Source organism: Maylandia zebra, linkage group LG4 (genome assembly GCF_041146795.1).
Source record: "Maylandia zebra isolate NMK-2024a linkage group LG4, Mzebra_GT3a, whole genome shotgun sequence".
Lineage (NCBI taxonomy): Eukaryota > Metazoa > Chordata > Actinopteri > Cichliformes > Cichlidae > Maylandia > Maylandia zebra.
In genome coordinates this window covers 6,808,906-6,816,909 of record NC_135170.1, presented here as the reverse complement: position 1 = coordinate 6,816,909, position 8,004 = coordinate 6,808,906, and the positions used below count along the sequence as shown (strand labels likewise).

Sequence of the window (8,004 nt, the reverse complement as noted above, 5' to 3'; positions counted from 1 at the left end):
TTTTTAACATTTGAATTCATTTATTTGAGACCGTTGCAATAACCACGGAGAGGCAAAAACAAAAAGAAATATTCAAACATGGAATAAGCTGCACAGCCAGTAGTGAGGTTAGGCCTTCACAAGTGGAGTTTGAAGATTTCGATTAGAAAGAAATTCTCTGTAGCAGGTTTTAGTAGAACGCTAGAGGCATTTTATTTCTGTGTAAAACAGCTGAAGTTCACAGTCACGTGTTGTGAAATGTGCTTAAATATTCTTATGTGTATTAAATCTCTTAATATCCAACAAGTGATAACAAACATTCAGGCTTAGAGGCAGGGTTTCTATATTTCTAACAACAAAGCACAAAAACATTTAACAGAAAAACTGTAATGTCAAACACAATGCATGAGCCTTCAGTTTGTTTTGTTACCTGTGGCTAATTCAGTGAAACGGTCTATTTAAAGAAAGAAAAATAATTATTTTTTTCTCAGACAATTTGAGTGTTGAACCAACAGAGGTAAAATTATGGAACACGCTTTATATTTACACACATACATTCACAAAAGCCACATATGGAATATGGATCAGTATCTTGCCTGTACTTTAGCAGGCAGACTCAAGCAGCCAAGAATTGAACAACCAAACATCTAATCAGTAAATGACCTGCTCCACCTGATCCACAGCCACCCAAGGTAACAGCTATAGGTGACAAGTGGTATTTCTGCCATTTGCAGAATGTGACACATAATAATCGGTTTAGTTGAGTTCTCAATTTTTAGGCCAGATTTACTGACATTGGTGTCACTGATTCTGTGTTTCGTGGTAGTACTTTGTCTGTGCCATTTGGTTTGGATTGTGGAGCTTTTACTGACCAAATGTCAGGATGTTTTGCCAGGTTAAAAAAAAAAATAGCCAGAGACTTCAAGGGACCTGAAAACTAGATTTAACAGATTTTTTCAATAATAGATTTTAGTGAATATTAATAGTAATTTTAATTTTCTCAGTTCTTAGTACAACTGATCAACTTAACTTTTAAGCCAGATACCCAAATAAAAACATTTATATATATATTTATATTTTTATAAAGGTATTGCTTTGGTCACTCTTATTTCTTTCCTAATATCAGCACAAGCAAATAATGTGCATGTGATGGACCGAGTTGAAAAACAGGAGGAGCCCAGGAATTATTAGAAAAATATAGTTTCCATTTATTTAACCCCCAAAAATTATATTTACAAGACTAATAAATGTTGAGCTCATAAAAGAGGTCAAAGAAACAAAACTGAACTCAGGCAAAGACTGCAACCTTAACAAACCAAATGACTGCCCAAACATACATAATTGACCTAAACATGAAATGACATACAAGGGTATATATAATGGCTGATCAGACCATTGTGACACATGAGGGGTAACAAACAAAACACAATCATAAATCACAAACGATGCAGTACAATCTAGTTTGTTAATAAACTAAACACTAAAGAAGAAAATCAAAAAACCCCATTAAACCCTAAACTCAAATATTTAATTAAATACAAATACTTTGTTTTTAAAGTAAAGAAAACACACATTCCCCCTTGGGTCCCCTCCTTGAATCGCTACCTTATCGTGGTGGAGGGGTTTGTGTGTCCCAGGGATCCCAGGGGCTATGTTGTCTGGGGGCTTTTGCCCCCTGGTAGGGTCTCCCATGGCAAATTGGCCCTGGGTGCGGGACCAGACAAAGAACGATTCATAAGACCCTTATGAAAAGGACACCGAGGAAACAGTTTACCCTGCCCGGGATAGGGTTACCGGGACCCCGCCCTGGAGCCAGGCCCGGGGAGGGTGCCCGAGGGCGAGCGTCTGGTGGCCGGGCCTTAGTCCATGGGGCCCGGCCGGGCACAGCCCGAAGAGGAAACATGGGCCCATCCTCCCGCAGGCCCACCACCCGCAGGAGGCGCCATAGGGGTCGGGTGGATTGTGTACCGTGTGGCGGCCAGGAGCAGAGGCACTGGCGGACTGACCCCCGGCTGCCAAGACTGGCAATAGGGACATGGAATGTCACCTCTCTGGTGGGGAAGGAGCCTGAGTTAGTGCGTGAGGTTGAGAGGTACCGGCTAGATATAGTCGGGCTCACCTCTACACATGGCTTGGGCTCTGGAACCAGTCTCCTGGAGAGGGGCTGGACTCTGTCTCAGTCTGGAGTTGCCCCTTGTGAGAGGCGGCGGGCTGGGGTGGGTATCCTAATATCCCCTCGGCTTGCTGCCGGTACGTTGGGGTTTTTCCCGGTGGACGAGAGGGTTTGTTCCCTGCGCCTTAGGGTCGGGGAAAGGGTCCTGACTGTCATCTGCGCTTATGCGCTGAGTGGCAGTTCAGAGTACCCAGCCTTCTTAGAGTCCCTGGGGGGGGGGGGGGGGGGGGGGGTGCTGGAGGGTGCTTCACCTGGAGACTCTGTTGTCCTGCTGGGAGACTTCAATGCTCATGTGGGTAACGACAGCGAGACCTGGAGGGGCGTGATTGGGAGGAACGGCCTCCCTGATCTGAACCCGAGCGGTGCTTTGTTATTGGACTTCTGTGCTAACCACAGTTTGGCCATAACGAACACCCTGTTCGAACATAAGAGTGTCCATAAGTGCACGTGGCACCAGGACGCTCTAGGCCGTAGGTCGATGATCGATTTTGTAATCGTATCACCAGACCTGCGACCACATGTTCTGGACACTCGGGTAAAGAGAGGGGCTGAGCTGTCAACTGATCACCACCTGGTGGATGAGATGGATCAGGTGGCGGGGGAGGACGCTGGACAGACCTGGTGCACCTAAACGCGTAGTGAGGGTGTGCTGGGAACATCTAGCAGAGGCCCCAGTCCGCGAGATCTTCAACGCACACCTCCGGCAGAGCTTCAACAGCATTCCGAGGGAGACTGGGGACATTGAGTCCGAATGGACCATGTTCAGCGTCTCCATTGCCGAAGCTGCTGCATTGAGCTGCGGCCGCAAGGTGGTTGGTGCCTGCCGTGGTGGTAATCCCCGAACCAAATGGTGGACACCATAGGTGAAGGGAGCCACCAGGCTGAAGAAGGAGTCCTATCGGGCTTGGTTAGCCTGTGGGACTCCGGAGGCAGCCGACAGGTATCGACAGGCCAAGCGGAATGCGGCTTGGGCAGTGGCTGAAGCAAAAACTCGGGTGTGGGAGGAGTTCGGAAAGGCCATGGAAAAAGACTTTCGGACTGCCTCGAAGAGATTCTGGCAAACCGTCAGACGTCTCAGGAGGGGAAAGCGGTGCTCTACCTGCACTGTGTATAGTGCTGGCGGAGCGCTGCTGACGTCGACTGAGAAAATTGTCGGGCGGTGGAAGGAATACTTCGAGGACCTCCTTAATCCCACTGACACGTCTTCCGAGGAGGAAGCAGAGTCTGGGGATGAGGGGAATGACCCGCCAATTTCCGGGGGCGAGGTCACTGAGGCAGTTAAACAACTCCTTGGTGGCAGAGCCCCTGGTGTTGATGAGGTCCGCCCCGAGTTCCTGAAGGCTCTGGACGTTGTAGGGCTGTCCTGGTTGACACGCCTCTGCAATGTTGCGTGGAGATCAGGGGCAGTACCTGTGGACTGGCAGACCGGGGTGGTGGTCCCCATCTTTAAGAAAGGGGACCGGAGGGTGTGTTCCAACTACAGGGGGATCACACTCCTCAGCCTCCCTGGGAAAGTCTATGCCAGGGTGCTGGAAAGGAGAGTTCGTCCGTTAGTCGAACCTCGGATACAGGAGGAACAATGCGGTTTTCGTCCTGGTCGTGGAACACTGGACCAGCTCTTTATCCTCTCCAGGATACTTGAGGGTGCATGGGAGTTTGCCCAACCAGTCTACATGTGTTTTGTGGACTTGGAGAAGGCATTCGACCGTGTCCCTCGGGGTGTCCTGTGGGAGGTGTTGCGGGAATATGGGGTGTCTGGCCCATTGCTACGGGCCATTCGATCCCTATACAACCGTTGCAAGAGCTTGGTTCGCATTGCCGGCAATAAGTCGGACTCGTTCCTGGTGGGTGATGGGCTCCGCCAGGGCTGCCCTTTGTCTCCGGTTCTGTTCATAATTTTTATGGACAGGATTTCTAGGCGCAGCCAAGTGGCGGAGGGCTTTCGCTTTGGTGGCCTCAGAATCTCATCTCTGATTTTTGCAGATGATGTGGTTCTGTTGGCTTCATCGGGTGAGGGCCTCCAGCTCGCACTGGAACGGTTCGCAGCCGAGTGTGAAGCAGCGGGAATGAGGATCAGCACCTCCAAATCTGAGGCCATGGTTCTCAGCCGGAAAAAGGTGGAGTGCCCACTCCGGGTCGGGGATGAGTTCCTGCCCCAAGTGGAGGAGTTCAAGTATCTCGGGGTCTTGTTCGCGAGTGATGGGAGAAGGGAGCCGGAGATTGACAGACGGATTGGGGCTGCAGCTGCAGTAATGCGGACGCTACACTGGTCCGTCGTGGTGAAGAGGGAGCTGAGTGTAAAAGCGAAGCTCTCAATTTACCGGTCGATCTACGTCCCTACCCTCACCTATGGCCACGAGCTGTGGGTAGTGACCGAAAGAACGAGATCGCGGATACAAGCGGCAGAAATGAGCTTCCTCCGAAGGGTGGCTGGCCTCTCCCTTAGAGATAGGGTGAGAAGTTCGGCCATCTGGGAGGGGCTCAGAGTAGAGCAGCTGCTGCTCCACATCGAAAGGAGCCAGCTGAGGTGGTTCGGGCATCTGACAAGGATGCCCCCTGGGCGCCTCCTGGGTGAGGAGTTCCAGGCATGTCCCACCGGGAGGAGGCCCCGGGGCAGACCCAGGACACGCTGGAGAGATTATATCTCTCGGCTGGCCTGGGAACGCCTTGGTATTCCCCCGGATAAGCTGGAGGAGGTGGCTGGGGAGAGGGAGGTCTGGGCCTCTTTGCTTAGGCTGCTGCCCCCGCGACCCGGCCCCGGACAAAGCGGATGAAGATGGATGGATGGATGGACATTCCCCCTTCAGCAGGAAGTGGTGGTGTGGTCCAATTATCTTCTTCATATTTAATGGTTTCAAACCCTGGCTGCCATCTTTTGTCCAGCAACTCCCAGGGATGATGGCAGGTAAGAAATAAAAAGACAAAGGTTAGTCAGAAAGCAAAGAAATGAAGTAGTATGAATACATAAGTAAACTAAATGTGCGCGCTTACAAATAGAACAAATGTATCCAAACCAATCAATGAAATTATTGGCAACTAAAATGTATTACTATGTTCAAATGAAGAATGAAAATACAAAAGTTACCGAATTTAGAGTGTGGCCACGGGTTTGGCCATCACAGTGCATTTACCCTCATAATTATTTTATTCTTAAATAAAATGATCTTCTAGTGGAAATATGGACTAGAGTTACATTTACGTTCTTCCTAACCACTCAAAGTGCTTTAAAAAGGTTTCTATGAGCCTTGTTACTTGTCCAAAACAGAGTGGACAGGATTTACTGAAAGCAAGAGAGGGTTTAAATTCAATAGATAAGCTTGAGTGGAGAACTTCCTCATATAGATCTATAGCACTTATTGATCGTCCTCTCTACAGAGCAGTTGGTTTGCAGTCATTATCGTACCAATTAAGAGGCCATGCACATGGGAGTGAAGAGAATTAAGTCAAAAATGTCATGGATGAGACATGGAGTGGGGCTCAAATGCTTGTAGCACTTTCACACATTGTGGACCTACTGGGCTAAATGAGCTTTCTGACAAGAACATTACCAGCATGCTTAAGAGAGACTTTCAGGCCTGACTGATCCCGCTGGTTGCATCTGCAAAGACAAAGGGGAATGTGAAGTAGCGTTTAGGAGGGGAAAAGGAGCTTGCTTGTCAAGGAAAAGAACTCTTTGCTTTGTTTGTTCTTCTAGAATGTATTCTATTCACATGATTCTCTAAACTGTACTCTTGTGGTTTGCACCTTAAGGACAACACTGTTGAATTTCTGATATAAATGTTATATCTTATTGTGAGACATGGTGCAAAACTAGGTGCATGGCTACTCAGTGTTTTATTGTGACTTTTGTTTTTCTTTGTTAGTTTTTTGTTTCTTACAATAATACAGAGAAAACCCCAACTATCAGATGACCCCCGAGCAAGCACCTGGCGACAGTGGGGAGGAAAAACAACTTTTTAACAGGAAGAAACCTCCAGCAGAACCAGGCTCAGGGAGGGGGAGCCATCTGCCATGATGAGTCATGTGGGTCTGAGGAGAGAGGACAACAGACACACTGTGAAGGAAAACCAGAGATTAATAATTAATAATAACTGTTTATTAAATGCAATGTGGTGTATAAACAGAGAATAAAAAGAGGCAAGTGAAGAAGAAACACTCACTGCATCGTGGGAAGCCCCCCAGCAACCTATTGCAGCTTTAGGATGGCTTAGTGTCACCTGATCCAGCCTGAACTATATGCTTTAGCAAAAAGCAAAGCTTTTTATCATGAAAAGTAGAGATGGTGTCTGTCTCTTAAAACCAAACTGGTACCACAGAAGAGGGCCTGAGTACAGAGGTCTGACCCAAGACTTTGTGGACTGGTGCCAGCTGAACTACCTCCAGATCAACGCCAGTAAAACCAAGGAACTGGTGGTAGACTTCCGCAGGCACAAGCATTCTCCACTGCAACCACTGAACATCCAAGGTATGGACATTGAGGCTGTGGACAGCTACAGGTACCTTGGTGTTCATCTGAACAATAGACTGGACTGGACTCATAACTCAGACGCCCTCTACAGGAAAGGGCAGAGCAGGCTGTACCTGCTGCGGAGACTCAGGTCGTTTGGAGTGGAGGGCCCACTCCTGAAGAAATTCTATGACTCTGTTGTGGCTTCTGCTATCTTTTATGGTGTGGTCTGCTGGGGCGGCAGCATCTCTGCTGGGGACAGGAAGAGACTGAACAGGGTGATCCGAAGGGCCAGCTCTGTTCTAGGATGCCCTCTGGACCCAGTGGAGGTGGTGAGTGACAGGAGAACGGCGGCTAAGCTGTCATCCCTGTTGGACAACATCTCCCACCCCATGCAGCAGACTGTGACAGCACTGAGCAGCTCCTTCAGTGGGAGACTGCGGCACCCACGGTGTGGGACGGAGAGATTTCGCAGGTCTTTCCTCCCCACTGCTGTCAGACTCCATAATAAAGACTTTAACTGATCAAGCACACACATCCATACATATGCAATAATACTAAGTGCAATAATCCTTTCTGTCATCGTTGTATTTTTACTCAGTTGTATATAGTATTTGTATTTGTATTCTATTTTTATCTTATTGTATATTTATTTTATTTTATTCTACTGTATATAGTATTTTATTTTATTCTATTCTGTACAGTTGTGTACTGTATTTATTCTTATTGTATTCTAATTTTTGCCTCATAACTTTTGCACTGTCCACTTCCTGCTGTGACAAAACAAATTTCCCACGTGTGGGACTAATAAAGGTTATCTTATCTTAACATTCTCACTGCAGCATTTTGAGTGTAATTTAAGGCTTTTCAGGGAGTTTTTAGTGCATTTGCATAATAATGAATGGTGGTACAGCCTAGCATTAATAAATGCCTGAATTAGTTTTTCAGCGTCACTCTGTGACAGGCTAGGGGAGAAATCCAGTCCACAGATTTTTCAATTCAGCAGAGATGGAACTCAAAAGGATTTCCTCTGAAAGCCGTCCCACATAGGAGCTGTCAGTAACTTGTGGTTCAGGATCTTTTGGTGACAATGAAGATTTGGTGGACTAAGATCTTCAAGTTTGTTCACTGATCAGAGCAACTTCAATGTGGAATGTCACTTTTATAAACACCTAATACTTTGAACTTGATTTGTAAAACAACAATGTGCCAAAAAGAGCCTAGATGTGGACTAGCATTGATGAAGGACTCTTGGTTTGGGGTAGATTTGTTTTCTAATAAGGCTCATTGTGGATAATGTTGCACAGAAATAAAATGAACAATCCACATTTCACATTTTTATATTAAGGAGGATTTTGTGAAAGCAGAGCGATATTACATATTACTGAAATATAACTAATTTGAC

The 8,004-nt window shown here is 47.0% G+C and overlaps 1 long non-coding RNA gene across 1 annotated transcript; it reads right to left on the bottom strand.

The window, feature by feature from the left end:
- Positions 1 to 3,081: 3,081 nt before the first annotated feature.
- On the bottom strand, positions 3,082 to 6,181 carry LOC143418319 (uncharacterized). Its single transcript, XR_013098258.1, has 3 exons — positions 6,079 to 6,181; positions 5,701 to 5,750; positions 3,082 to 5,038 (listed from the first exon to the last, which is right to left on the bottom strand). It is a non-coding gene; the product is annotated as an uncharacterized LOC143418319 (long non-coding RNA).
- Positions 6,182 to 8,004: the final 1,823 nt, after the last annotated feature.